This window comes from Kogia breviceps, chromosome 18, assembly GCF_026419965.1.
Source record: "Kogia breviceps isolate mKogBre1 chromosome 18, mKogBre1 haplotype 1, whole genome shotgun sequence".
Classification (NCBI taxonomy): domain Eukaryota; kingdom Metazoa; phylum Chordata; class Mammalia; order Artiodactyla; family Physeteridae; genus Kogia; species Kogia breviceps.
This window is the reverse complement of record NC_081327.1, coordinates 21957743-21971856: the sequence shown is the minus strand read 5'-3', so window position 1 is coordinate 21971856 and position 14114 is coordinate 21957743.

The window sequence follows — 14114 nt, the reverse complement described above, 5'->3', positions numbered from 1 at the left end:
ATGCAGCTGCATCTCAGGGTGGCTGGCTGAGGGACCCATAGTCTTGGAGCTGAAATTGCTTGCAGGTGGACAGGGCCAGGGCCTAGTAGGTTCCTAGGGTTAGTGTGGACTTTCTGGTGAATGGGGCTGGGGCCCAGGGTATACTGGGTCTGGTGCTCTCCCACTGGCAAGTGAGGTCAGGTCCTGGGATCTCTGACTTGAAGGCCTGCAGGTGCTGGAGCCAGTGTCAGCCGACTGGTGAGTGGGGCTGGGTACAGGGTGTCCTGGGGCTGGTGCTTAACCACTGGTGGTGATGCTGGTCCTGGAGCTAGTTCTAGCCCATTGGTGGGTGTGTCTGTGTCCTGGTCTTTCGGGTTGATAGGGCTGAGTCCTGGGGTGGTTGTGAGCTCAGGGGCTCTTAAGGGCCCTTAAGTAAGTAGAGCTATGTCTCCCCCTGGCTAGTTGCTTGGCCTGAGGCATTCCAGTACTGGGGTCAAAAGGCTTGTGGTTGGGACCAGGTCCTGACATTAATAATCTAGAAGGGGGAATTCCAAAATCGTGCTTGCCAGCACCAGTGTCAACGTGGAAAAACAACCTCCTCAAATGGCGGCCGCTATTGTCTATGTCCCCAGGGTGAGTCTCAGTTGCCTTCTGCCTGACCAGAAAGCTCTCCAGAATCAACATTTGGGACTGATGCAGGGACATTTCAAATCACTTCTTCTGCACTGGGTCCCAGAGCAAGTGAGATTTTGTGTGTGCCCTTTAAGATTGGGTCTCTATTTCCCACAGCCCTCTGGCTCTCCTGCTGGCCTTCAAAGCCAAACATTGTGGAAGGGTTGTTTTTCCAGTGCAGGACCCCCAGGCTGGGGAGCCATATGTGGGCTTCAGGTCACTCGCTCCTTGTGGAAAAATCTCTGCAATTGTAATTATCCTTCAGCTGGTGGGTTGCCCACTTGGGGGTATGCATCTGGAATCTAGCAGGTCTCCGCCACTCCTAACCATCTTGTTGAGGTTTCTTTTTTATATCTTTAGTTGCTCTGTAATTTTGGCGTGCCTGTGGAAGAAGGTGAGCTCATGGTCTTCCTTCACCATCTTCCACCCTGCATTTTTAAGATCTTTTAGGGTGAATAAAATATACTTCCCCACATACCCCATCTAAGCATGGAATGTGATATTGTTTTAGATTCATTCTTTAGGCCAGTGATGGGGGGACACTTTGAATGGCATTCACTTGACCTTCACCTCTATTATCTTCCTTATTCCAAAAGCCAAGGATGCAATATAGTTGGACTCACTGAGGAGCTAGGCACTTTTTTCAGGATAGCATTCTATGAGGAGGCTGAAAGGTGGAGGATGACTGACAGCACTCCCAGCATCTGGGACAAAAACCTCTCTCTTTAAGGCAGTGATAAATCTTTGTGTTTATTACATAATTCGATCTTATTCATTAAAAACTTTTATGTACACATCTGAATATAAAATATAGTTTCATACATTTCCAAAAGCATATAAGAAAGTACTATGTTATAAAAGTTATTAGTTGCAAAAAGATTAAAACTACCTTTGTCTTCCTCTTAACTTGGGTTCCTGCAGAAGCACATTCAAGGACTTGACATTTTATTTGGAAGGTGAATCTAGGATGCAAAAGTGAGAGACTGAGAAAAGGGAGACAGGGAAGGGAGTATGCACATAAAAGGCATGTAATGAATGGGCTATTGGGTTTCCATGTGGTCGGGGACCCTCCCTGCCCACCTGCAGGCAATATCAGCTCCAAGACTATGGACCCCTCAGCCAGCCACCCTGGGACTCAGCCACACTCACCACCTCGCTGACACCAGCTTTGGAATACTCCAGATCCCAGAACTAGCTGTGTCAGGACCTAGCCCTGCCCAATAGTGGGCAGACACTAGATCTAGGATGCTCGGTCCTACAACTACCCACTTCAGAACCCAGCTCTGAAGAATTCAGGGACCCTCTAAAAAACTGTATGGAATGAATTAGAAGTGTCCACCAGAGGACAGGAAAGTGGAGGCATTTATTAATCTATACTGGATGAGGGTTTTCTAAGGGACCCAGCTACCTGCAGTTCCAGTTCAAACTCCCATTTAGTGAAGTAAACTCTGGTGTTGCTGGAGCCCTAACCTTGACCCTGACCCTGACACTAACTCTAACCGGTACCCTTTTGGGGAACCATCTATCACAGCTTCAGGTGACCTCAAGTAAACTGAGGGAATTGGAGGCATCAACAGTGTCTGCTATAAACTTATAAATGATTCTAGAAAGACTCAGGTCTCCAATTGTATTTAGAATGGGAAAATGCTTTATGTAACTTTCCATAAGCTAGGCTGACAGTGGCATGGATAATCTGGATTGGTGAAGGTCAATTTCAGATCTGATATTAGTCAGGTATGCTATGCTACCACTTAGAAGTATGTAGGGACTTGAGCAGTTTGTCCAGTTATATAATTCTTTTTCATCAGTAGTCAAGGGGATGCTTGATTAGATGTCAGTCTGTGACCAGCAGACCTTGGGCCCATCTCTATGCTGGAGCTCCTGACTCTTGGCTTTGGTTTAGAAACATTTCCAGCTTCTTGTCTTTAATCCCTACTAGTCAAGCATCATTGAAAGATTGTATTTTAATGCATGGATTCCCCATTTCAGTTTCTGTTATGATTAACTGAGCATAATTAGGGAAGCTTTCTTGATGAGAACATCCTTAAGAGAAATTAAAAGAAAGTTTGGTCTGTGGTAAACATAGCTTCTCAGGTGATTCAGTATGAAAGATTGACCCAACTGTCATAATGGATTATTTGGGGGACCTAGAAAGAGAACATGGTTTGTTTCTCCATGGTAGCCTAGCCTCGTAGTCTAGTTTCAATATCTTATCTTTAGATAGGCTTGTTTAAACACTTTCATTGATGTATCAGTATTCATATGAGTAGTTACACTTGTAAGTGTGTATCACAGTGTCACACTGACTGGGGGATAGGGTAGCAAGCCTCCAGGCAGTGTCATGATATGTGGACAACTTTGTGATGTCACAAAGCTGCCATTGGTAGAGATCCCAATGAATCTGGCCTTCTTAACATGTAACCCACTCATGTTTCCCACATAGTATATTTCTTTTCACCTCATGAATGAAAACTTGAATTGTCCTCATTCCAGGGATCCATCTGTGATCTTTGTCAACCCATAAGAGGATACATGTTGGGGTTGGTCAAGAGACAGAAAGAAGACATAGTAAGTGTTACTGATTCTGAATGGTATTGTTTATGAATTTGCCAAATTACCATCATCTACTAGGATGAATGCTAACTCTGTGTTTCTACAGAGTCAAAAATTTCTGATAAATATATTTCTGAGCAGTATCTCTTCTGAGATTCTAGGGCTCTGTGAATGCTGCCTTCTCTTCTGGGAGAGGCATGGTGAGAATTTGTGTGCCAAGCTCATGACTTAGCTGCCCTCCCTCAGCAGAGCAAGGACATCTGCTCCATATGTTTCCTTTCAATATTAATAACATGTTCATACTTCAGGTGACTATTATGCCAAATTAACCTAATTAGGTATGGCAGCTAATTTTCTGAGTGATAGGCACAACTTTTGGGGATTTTTTTCTCAGTTGTGGAGAATACTCAAATTGCAGCTGTTAGGATTTGGTAGGGGTAGAGCTGAGTAAAAGTGACGGCAATCAGGTGAACTTCCAGGAGAAATCCTCTAAAAGAGGGAGGAGATATTGTATTTTATTCAAGGAGCTCTTTAGAGCATTCAAGCCTTGAATGGACATTATGTCATTCAATAAGGCCTGAAGGGTCCTCTTCCAGATTTGCTTTGCATTTCTTCCCTTTGTACCCTCTTTGCTCCATCTCTAAATGAGAATCCAAATCAGGTTTTCCAAATAAGCTCACCTCAGTTGCTAACCGGAAACGATTGCTAATGGCTACTAAGGGTTGTGTTGAGAAAGACTCTGGGACTGTATCTCATTTAACAGGAAACAGTGTGGTCCATTTATGATGTCTCTTTCTACCTGCCCACTTTTCACTGTTCTCTATCTCTGGGCCCCTAGTCCTATTCTTGGCATCATCTTTCCCCTGATGCTATCCTAATAATGTCTCCACCACCACTCTTAAAAAAAAATATTATACATTGGATTATTTGTTTGTTTATTTATTTATTGGCTGCGCTGTGCAGCATGTGGGATCTTTGTTCCCAGACCAGGGATTGAACATGTGCCCCCTGCAGTGGAAGTGCAGAGTCCACTGGAATGCCAGGGAACTCCTTCCACCACTGATCTTGTCCTCCTTCTACTTTTGCCTCCACACAGCTGCCAGATCCCAGTGAATCTCACCGGGAACACCAGGTCTTGGGGTGGAGCAATTTTTCATTGTGCAGGACTGTCCTGTATATTGCAGGATGTTTAGCATCTTTGGATCTTCCTAAATGCCCGTAGTGTACTCAAATCACTGTGACAACAAAAAATGTCCCTACATGTTTCCAAATATCTCCTGGGTGTAGCTGTACTGTCTGTTGAGAACTATTGCTAACAATATTTTAGGAGAAAAACATCCATCTCATCTTTAATTAAAATCCTTTAATGATAAAAACAAAATAAAAATTTAGATGAATATTTCTATGACTTCGCATTTTACTTAAGATAAATTCTAACTCTTCACCATGACCTTCAGACCTTGCTGACTTCCTCCCTGTTGGTTGTGTTCCAGCCCGTCAACTCTGTGTTCCAAGACACCGACCAGCTCAGGTGTTGCTAAGGGCCTTTTCCCCACATGCTGTTTTCTCTGCCTGGAGTGTCCATCCCATCCCTCTCTCTAATCTGAATTTGTATATGGTGGGTTCTTTCCTGTCCTTCAGGTTTCAGCTTATTTATCACCTCCTCAGACAGCCTCCCCTCATCCCTACCACTTTTTATAAACAGGTTACCCAACTCTCCCCACCCTGTTTTCTTTTACCATTGCCTTCTATTTGTTATCTTTATAACAGTTTCTCAATTTGTAATCCCAGATTTGTTCAGTTGTGTGCTGCTTGTTTTCTGTCACTACCTCCATAAGGGCAGGCACAGCATCTATTTGGTTCTTGTCTGTATGCCCCAGGTGAGCCTTGAAGATGGCTGGTGACTGCCAAGTCCCCCAATAGGTTTGGAGGGACCTGTTGCAGAGGGAAGTTAAGCTTATTTCCCAGATGTGTCCAGGGAGCCCCAAAGCATCTCTCCCACAGTCCAGTGCAGTAATTCTTGGCACTGGCAGCAAATGAATGGTGTTGTATGAGTCTGGATACCAAAGGGCCTGAGACAGCCCCTCATGAGTGGCAAGGGAAAGCAGCCAAAAGTTTTTTAGTATCTAAATTTGGAAATGACCAGGAGATGGCTTTTGGTTTGAAGGAGTCCTGTTGATGTCAGAGTAACTGTGGCCCCAATACCTCCCTGAAGCTGAGATTCAAGAGAACACCACCATGTCCCTCACCTGTGCTGTCTGAGATCCCCCATACAGGAGAAGATGTGGGAAGTAGAAAGTACTGACTTCTAACCTGAAATTTCTGCCTTTAGCTGGGAGAGAATGAGTTTACTTGGAGGTAGTTAGATTATTATGTTTATATACTTGAAAAAAGGGAACTTAAGTAAAAAAATTTAATTCAGTTATAGAAAGTTACATTTTTGCACACTGAATGTTGTGACGAAAAACCCGTAGCCTGTGAAATGATAATGAATGTTAACAGTAATTACTCTGATCTACACTCTATAGAATTTTACACAATCACGTGATTCTGATCCTTACAATGACACACTGAGAATGTGGTGGAGCTAGGCTTTGAATCCAGGTGTTCTCTCTGGAAGATCATCTCCTTGATGGTGGGCCCTGTGCTGCATCCTGGAGCACTCAGAGAAGATTACACATTTAGGTCAACTAACGTGAAGTCTGTCTGTCTTGGAATCCTGTGTTCGTTGCCTGCCTACATAAGTAACCTGCTGTGTGGCTCTGTCCAGAAGTGAGTAGAGATCTGGGACCCACAGATGATATTTCCTGGATTCTTCTGGGCCACCAGAAGCTTGAGATCTCTGAGCATTCCTCCTTGGCCTCTCTCAGCTGAGCCCCAGGAGCAAGGCTCACTGTGCGTGGATGGGTTTCCAGCAGCCTTTCTGGCAGAGGGTTTTAAAACTGGGGAAGTCCATTGGTGGCTATGGCCTGAGGCTGGGGTGCAAATATTCCTCTGCTGAAATCAGGGACTTGAAAAGGCCTCCTAAACTCCTCAGTACTTGTGTGCACTACATGGGACCAGATGGGACACCGCTCTCTGTGGGCCAAGCTGTGGGCTTAAGCCTGGCCTTTCATTGAGCCATGGGGGCTACTATACCCAGCATCAAATCTTACATGTTATTGTCAAGGCTCCCCCAAACTTGAGGTTGCAATGTGAAATTAATACTGTACTAACATTAATGGTGTTATCACCAAGAGTAATTTTTACTGAATATTTATTATATACCAGGCACTATGCTAAAAGTTTTCCTGTATTAGCTCATTTAATTCTTGTAATAATGTAATGCAGGAGATATTGTTATTACTTTCATTTCACTGTTGATTAATTTGAGACTTAGAGACATTTAGAAATAATGTCCAAAGTCACATAGCTGCATCTTCATCTGTCTGGCTCTAGAGTGGAATTCTGAACCACTATGCCATATATTATAATCATTATTGTGGTCATGATGGCTATCTCTGTGTGTCAGGCCCTGTGCAAAGTGCCTTATGACTAAGATCAGCTCTACAGTTACAAATAGGATGCCAGTAGACATTCGTGGATAACTCCAACTCACTGTTAACAAAACCCCCGAGTCAATTATTGACACCTGAGCTGGACTTATCGGTATGAGCATCAGAAGTGGTTAAGGTACCACATAAGCCTGGGCTGTCCTTTCCTTTGTGGCTGGGTTTGGGTGCTGGGCAGGGGCCGATAAGGCTATACTGCCATCCCTGTAGGCAGAACAGAAGCTGCACATTTACCTGGTTCTCTGGAAGATGCTCCTGCTCTCCCTGAACTCACTGCCAGGGTCATCCAGAATTGACTGACTTATCTCTGAAATCTGTAATTATTTTGCCTGATAGGTATTTCTGTCTATATTTGATGGATAGAGAATTTGAGACCCAGAAACTTTACATGAGATGTCTGAGACTATACAATTAGTAAGTGATAGAGCTGAAATTGATCTGTCCTGTCCCGTTCCAATGCTGGTGATCGTGTTATCTCCATTCCTCTATTGCTCAATCATTATCAATCTTTGAAAATTTTCTCCTTTTATTTTCTTCCTTTTAGTACAACAGTAAGACAGAATTCAGGAGCTTGGTGAAAAACTGTTTTGCTCTCCCAACATATATACATATGTCTTCTATGTGAGACTCTGATAAGAATTATTTTATTTTATTTATTTTTTTTATTATTATTATTTTTTGGTATGCGGGCCTCACACTGTTGTGGCCTCTCCCATTGCGGAGCACAGGCTCCGGAAGCACAGGCCCAGCCGCTCCGCGGCATGTGGGATCTTCCCGGACCGGGGCACGAACCCGTGTCCCCTGCATTGGCAGGCGGACTCTCAACCACTGCGCCACCAGGGAAGCCCAAGAATTATTTTAAAAATACCTTCATAGAAATTTCAACCTTCTTTCCAAATTTCTCCCACAGAGGAAGCTGGGTGGCTAAAGTTTACTGGTGTGCAAATGGCATGGTTTGTAACAGTGTTTGCAGATCTACTGATCATCAAATTTTTCTAAGGAGTTTTGAAAAAAATCCTCATGCCTGGGCTCACTCCAGGGTTTTGGTGGGGGAGGATTAGAGGGAAGAAATCTGTGGAGGTTTGCTAGCCATTGATAAAGAGGACAGAGCTCTGGCCTATGACCTTGGAGTCCTGGGTTCCTATCAGGACTCTGCTAGTGACTTGCTTCATGACCTCAATCATGTACATTCTTCTGTGTTGGGCTTTGTCTCCCTAACTATCAAATAAGGGAAATTATAATAAATCAAAGGTTCCAAATTAGTTTCCTGTAGGATCAAGGCATACATGTTTTGTTCTGTACACAGAGGTGATATTAAAAATACTTCACAAATGTACTTCATGCGCTGACCAATCCATGAAGATTCTGGCCAGGATCTTTCAGGTGATCTGTTGGTTAAGTTACTGGATAATGCAACAATTTGAAAGGTCCTCGGCAGGCTGGGGGTGCCAGGGTAGTGGTGGGGGTCATTTGGAGGGCCTGAGATAATGACTGCTTACCAATTTAAGTAGAAAGATTTCAGTACCTAAACAACCCCTACAGCAGTGCTTCTGAACACCAGGTGACCAGCATAACTTGTATAGTGATTTCATTATTATTATTTGGTTTTATTATTTAAAAAATTTTAAATCAATTATCAATATTTCAGAACAGGGGAATTTTCACTTATAAACTGGATATACACCTTCTCTTGAAAAAAAAATCTGGTCACACTGTACGTGATCTTCTGCCTGGCAACGATTACTTGTGATTGAAAAGTAGTTGCTTCCTTCATACAGGTCTCTTGTCTCATTAAGTAGGTTTATTCCTAGGTATTTTATGCTTTTTGTTGCAATGGTAAATGGGAGTGTTCCCTTGAATTCTCTTTCTGATTTTTCTTTGTTAGTGTATAGGAATGCAAGAGATTTCTATGCATTAATTTTGTAACCTGCTACTTTACTGAATTCATTGATTAGCTCTAGTAGTTTTCTGGTGGCATCTTTAGGATTTTCTGTGTATAGTATCATGTCATCTGCAAACAGTGATTTGTATGCAGAAAACAATAAGACAATGATGAAAGAAATCAAACACGATACAAACAGATGGAAAGATATACCATGTTCTGGGATTGGAAGAAACAACATTGTGAAAATGACTATACTACCCAAAGCAATCTACGGATTCAATGCAATCTCTATCAAATTACCAATGGCATTTTTCACAGAAGTAGAACAAAAAATTTTACAATTTATGAAACACAAAAGACCTCTATAGCCAAAGCAATCTTTTTTTTTAAACATCTTTATTGGAATATAATTGCTTTACACTATTTTTTTAGTTTCTGCTGTATCACAAAGTGAACCAGCTATGTGTATACAGATATCCCCATATCCCCTCCCACTTACGTCTCCCTCCCACCCTCCCTATCCCACCCCTCTAGGTGGTCACAAAGCACAGAGCTGATCTCCCCATGCGATGCAGCTGCTTCTCACTAGCTATCTATTTTACATTTGGTAGTGTATATATGTCAATGCTACTCTCTCATTTCGTCCCAGCTTACCCTTCCCCCTCCCCGTGGCCTCAAGTTCATTCTCTACGTTGGCGTCTTTCTTCCCTAGGTTCATCAAAAACTTTTTTTTTTAGATTCCATGTATATGTGTTAGCATATGGTATCTGATTTTCTCTTTCTGACTTACTTCACTGTATGACAGACTCCAGGTCCATCCACCTCATTACAAAAAATTCAGTTTTGTTTCTTTTTATGGCAGAGTAATATTGCATCTATATATGTGCCACATCTTTGTCCATTCATCTGTTGATGGACACTTAGGTTGCTTCCATGTCCTGGCTATCGTAAATAGAGCTGCAATTAACATTTTGGTACATGACTCTTTCTGAATTATGGTTGTCTCAGTGTATGTGTCCAGTAATGGGATTGCTGGGTCGTATGGTAGTTCGAATTTTAGTTTCTAAAGGAAACTGCATACTGTTCTCCATAGTGGTTCTATCAGTTTGCATTCCCACCAACAGTGCAAGAGGATTCACTTTTCTCCACAATTAAGGGAGCGTTTCCTTAATTTCTGTTTCAGACTTTTCATGAATGCCAGAGATTTCTGTGCATTAATTTTGTATCCTGCTACTTTACCAAATTCATTGATTAGCTCTAGTAGTTTTCTGGTAACATCTTTAGGATTCTCTATATCATGTCACCTATGGGCAGTGACAGTTTTACTTCTACTTTTCTGATTTGGAATCCTTCTATTGTTTTTTCTTCTCGGATTGCTGTGGCTAAAACTTCCAGAATTATGTTCAATAATAGTGGTGAGATTAGAAATCCTTGTCTTCTTCTTGATTTTAGAGAAAATGGTTTCAGTTTTTCACCATTGACAATGATGTTGGCTGTGGGTTTGTCATATATGGCCTTTATTATGTTGAGCTTAATTCCCTCTATGCCTACTTTCTGGAGAGTTTTTATCATAAATTGGTGTTGAATTTTGTCAAATGATTTTTCTGCATCTAATGAGATTATCATATGGTTTTTATCCTTCAGTTTGTTAATATGGTGTATCACATTGATTGATTTCCGTATATTGAAGAATCCTTGCATTCCTGGGATAAACCCCACTGATCATGGTGTATGATCCTTTTAATGTGCTGTTGGATTCTGTTTGCTAGTATTTTGTTGAGGATATTTGGATCTATGTTCATCAGTGATACTGGTCTGTAGTTTTCTTTTTTTGTGTCCTATTTGTGTGGTTTTGGTATCAGTGTGATAGTGGCCTTATAGAATGAGTTTGGGAGTGTTCCTCCCTTTGCTATATTTTGGAAGAGTTTGAGAAGGATAGGTGTAAGCTCTTCTCTAAATATTTGATAGAATTTACCTGTGAAGTCATCTAGTACTGGGCTTTTGTTTGTTGGAAGATTTTTATTCACAGTTTCAAAAGACATAAATCACAGCAACATGTTTTTTGACCAACCTCCTAGAGTAATAGAAATAAAATAAAATATAAACAAATGGGACCTAATGAAACTTAAAAGATTTTGGATAGCAAAGGAAACCATAAACAAAAAGAAAAGACAACTGTCAGAATGGAAGAAAATATTTGCTGATGCAGCCACTAACAAAGGATTAATCTCCAAAATATACAAACAGCTCATGCAGCTCAATATCAGTAAAACAAACAACCCAATCAAAAATGGGCAGAAGACCTAAATATATATTTCTCCAAAGAAGACATGCAGATTGCCAACAAACACATGAAAAGATGTTCAACATCACTAATCATTAGAGAAATGCAAATCAAAACCACAGTGAGGTAGCACCTCACACTAGTCAGAATGACCATCACCAAAAAATCTGCAAACAATCAAACCTGGAGAGGGTGTGGAGAAAAGGGAACCCTCCTGCACTGTTGATGGGAATATAAATTGATACAGACACTATGGAGAACAGTATGGAGGTTCCTTAAAAAACTAAAAATAGAACTATCATATGACCCCTCAATTCCACTACTGGGCATATACCCTGAGGAAACCATAATTCAAAAAGAGTCATGTACCACAGTGTTAATTGCAGCACTATTTACAATTGCCAGGACATGGAAGCAACCTAAGTTCCATGAACAGATGAATAGATAAAGAATATGTAACACTTATATACAATGGAATATTATTCAGCCATCAAAATGATGACCCAACGAAATTGGGTCATTTGTAGAGACCTGGATGGACCTAGAGACTGTCATACATAGTGAAGTAAGTCAGAAAGAGAAAAACAAATACCGTATGCTAATGCACATATATGAAATGTAAAAAAACAGTACTGATGAACCTCGTGGCAGGGCAGGAATAAAGCCACAGATGTAGAGAACGGCCCTGAGGACACAGGGGGCATGGAGAAGCTGGGATGAAGTGAGGTTGTAGCATTAACATATATACACTACCAAATGTAAAATGGATGGCTAATGGGAAGCTGCTGCATAGCACCTGGAGATCAGTTTGATGCTTTGTGATGACCTAGAGGGGTGGGGTAAGGAGGATGGGAGGGAGGCTGAAGAGGGAGGGGACGTGGGGATATATGCATGAGTATAGCTGATTCAATTTGTTGTTCAACAGAAACTAACACAACATTATAAAGCAATTATACTCCAATAAATATATTTTTAAAAAAAGAAAGAATAAAGAAAAATAGTTGCTTCCTTGAAACCAGCAGATCCTCTCCAGGTCCTGACAGAGACTTACCAGTCACTTCATTCATTCCCACTCCCTGATGGCTACTATAGATATTTGATTTTGTGATTCTTTTTCTAATAAAGTATTTTATCCCCCTGAAGCTTGAGGGCTTTTTGATTCTCTTACTCTCCAGTTCCACTCCTGAAGGAGGCAAAATGTGCAGGCAGGTAAGAGCTGTACTGAAAAACCAGACCTTATAAGGAGTCAGTAATTTTAAGGTGATATTTGAAGCCTATTAAAGTCAATGACATACTTTTAAGTGAAAAATTACCCCTTGTCAGGAGCTGGGTGAAGCAGGCCTTTGGTGTGGATTAATTCCAAGAATGTTTCATTAGAATATCTGCAAAACTATATCTACAGCTTCACCCACTTTCAGCCTCAATAAATAGCTTGTTGATTTGGCTTGAATTCTTTTTTTAAAACATCTTTATTGGAGTATAATTGCTTTACAATGTTGTGTTAGTTTCTGGTTTACAACAAAGTGAATCAGTTATACATATACATATGTTCCCATATCTCTTCCCTCTTGCGTCTCGCTCCCACCCTCCCTATCCCACCCCTCTAGGTGGTCACAAAACACCTAGCTGATCTCCCTGTGCCATGCGGCTGCTTCCCACTAGCTATCCACCCTACGTTTGGTAGTATATATACGTCCATGCCACTCACTCACTTCATCACAACTTAAATTTCCCCCTCCCCATATCCTCAAGTTCAAGCTCTAATAGGTCTGTGTTTTATTCCCGTCCTACTCCTAGGCTCTTATGACATTTTTTTCTTAGATTCCATAAATATGTGTTAGCATATGGTATTTGTTTTTCTCTTTCTGACTTACTTCACTCTGTATGACAGACTCCAGGTCCATCCACCTCATTACAAATAACTCAGTTTCTTTTCTTTTTATGGCTGAGTAATATTCCATTGTATATATGTGCCACATCTTCTTTATCCATTCATCTATTGATGGACACGTAGGTTGCTTCCATGTCCTGGCTATTGTAAATAGAGCTGCGATGAACATTTTGGTTCATGACTCTTTCGAATTATGGTTTTCTCAGGGTATATGCCGAGTAGTGGGATTGCTGGGTCATATGGTAGTTCTATTTGTAGTTTTTAAAGGAACCTCCATACTGTTCTCCATAGTGGCTGTGTCAATTTACATTCCCACTAACAGTGCAAGAGTGTTCCCTTTTCTCCACACCCTCTCCAGCATTTATTGTTTCTAGAGTTTTTGATGATGGCCTTTCTGACTGGTGTGAGATGATATCTCATTGTAATTTTGATTTGCATTTCTCTGATGATTAATGATGTTGAGCATTCTTTCATGTGTTTGTTGGCAATCTGTATATCTTCTTTGGAGAAATGTCTATTTAGGTCTTCTGCCCACTTGTGGATTGGGTTGTTTGTGTTTTTGTTATTGAGCTGTATGTGTTGCTTATAAATTTTGGAGATTAATCCTTTGTCAGTTGCTTCATTTGCATCTATTCTCTCTCATTCTGAGGGTTGTCTTTTGGTCTTGTTTATGGTATCCTTTGCTGTGCAAAAGCTTTTAAGTTACATTAGGTCCCATTTGTTTATTTTTCTTTTTATTTCCATTTCTCTAGGTGGTGGATCAAAAAGGATCTTGCTGTGATATGTCATAGAGTGTTCTGCCTATGTTTTCCTCTAAGGGTTTGATAGTGTCTGGCCTTACATTTAGGTCTTTAACCCATTTTGAGTTTATTTTTTTGTATGGTGTTAAGGAGTGTTCTAATTTCATACTTTTACAGGTAGCTGTCCAGTTTTCCCAGCACCACTTATTGAAGAGGCTGTCTTTTCTCCACTGTATATTCTTGCTTCCTTTATCAAAGATAAGGTGACCATATGTGTGTGGGTTTATCTCTGGGCTTTATATCCTGTTCCATTGATATTTCTGTTTTTGTGCCAGTACTATACTTTCTTGATTACTGTAGCTTTGTAGTATAGACTGAAGTCAGGGATTCTGATTCCTCGTGCTCCATTTTTCGTTCTCAAGATTGCTTTGGCTATTCGGGTCTTTTGTATTTCCATACAAATTGTGAAATTTTTTGTTCTAGTTCTGTGAAAAATGCCAGTGGTAGTTTGATAGGGATTGCATTGAATCTGTAGATTGCTTTGGGTAGTAGAATCATT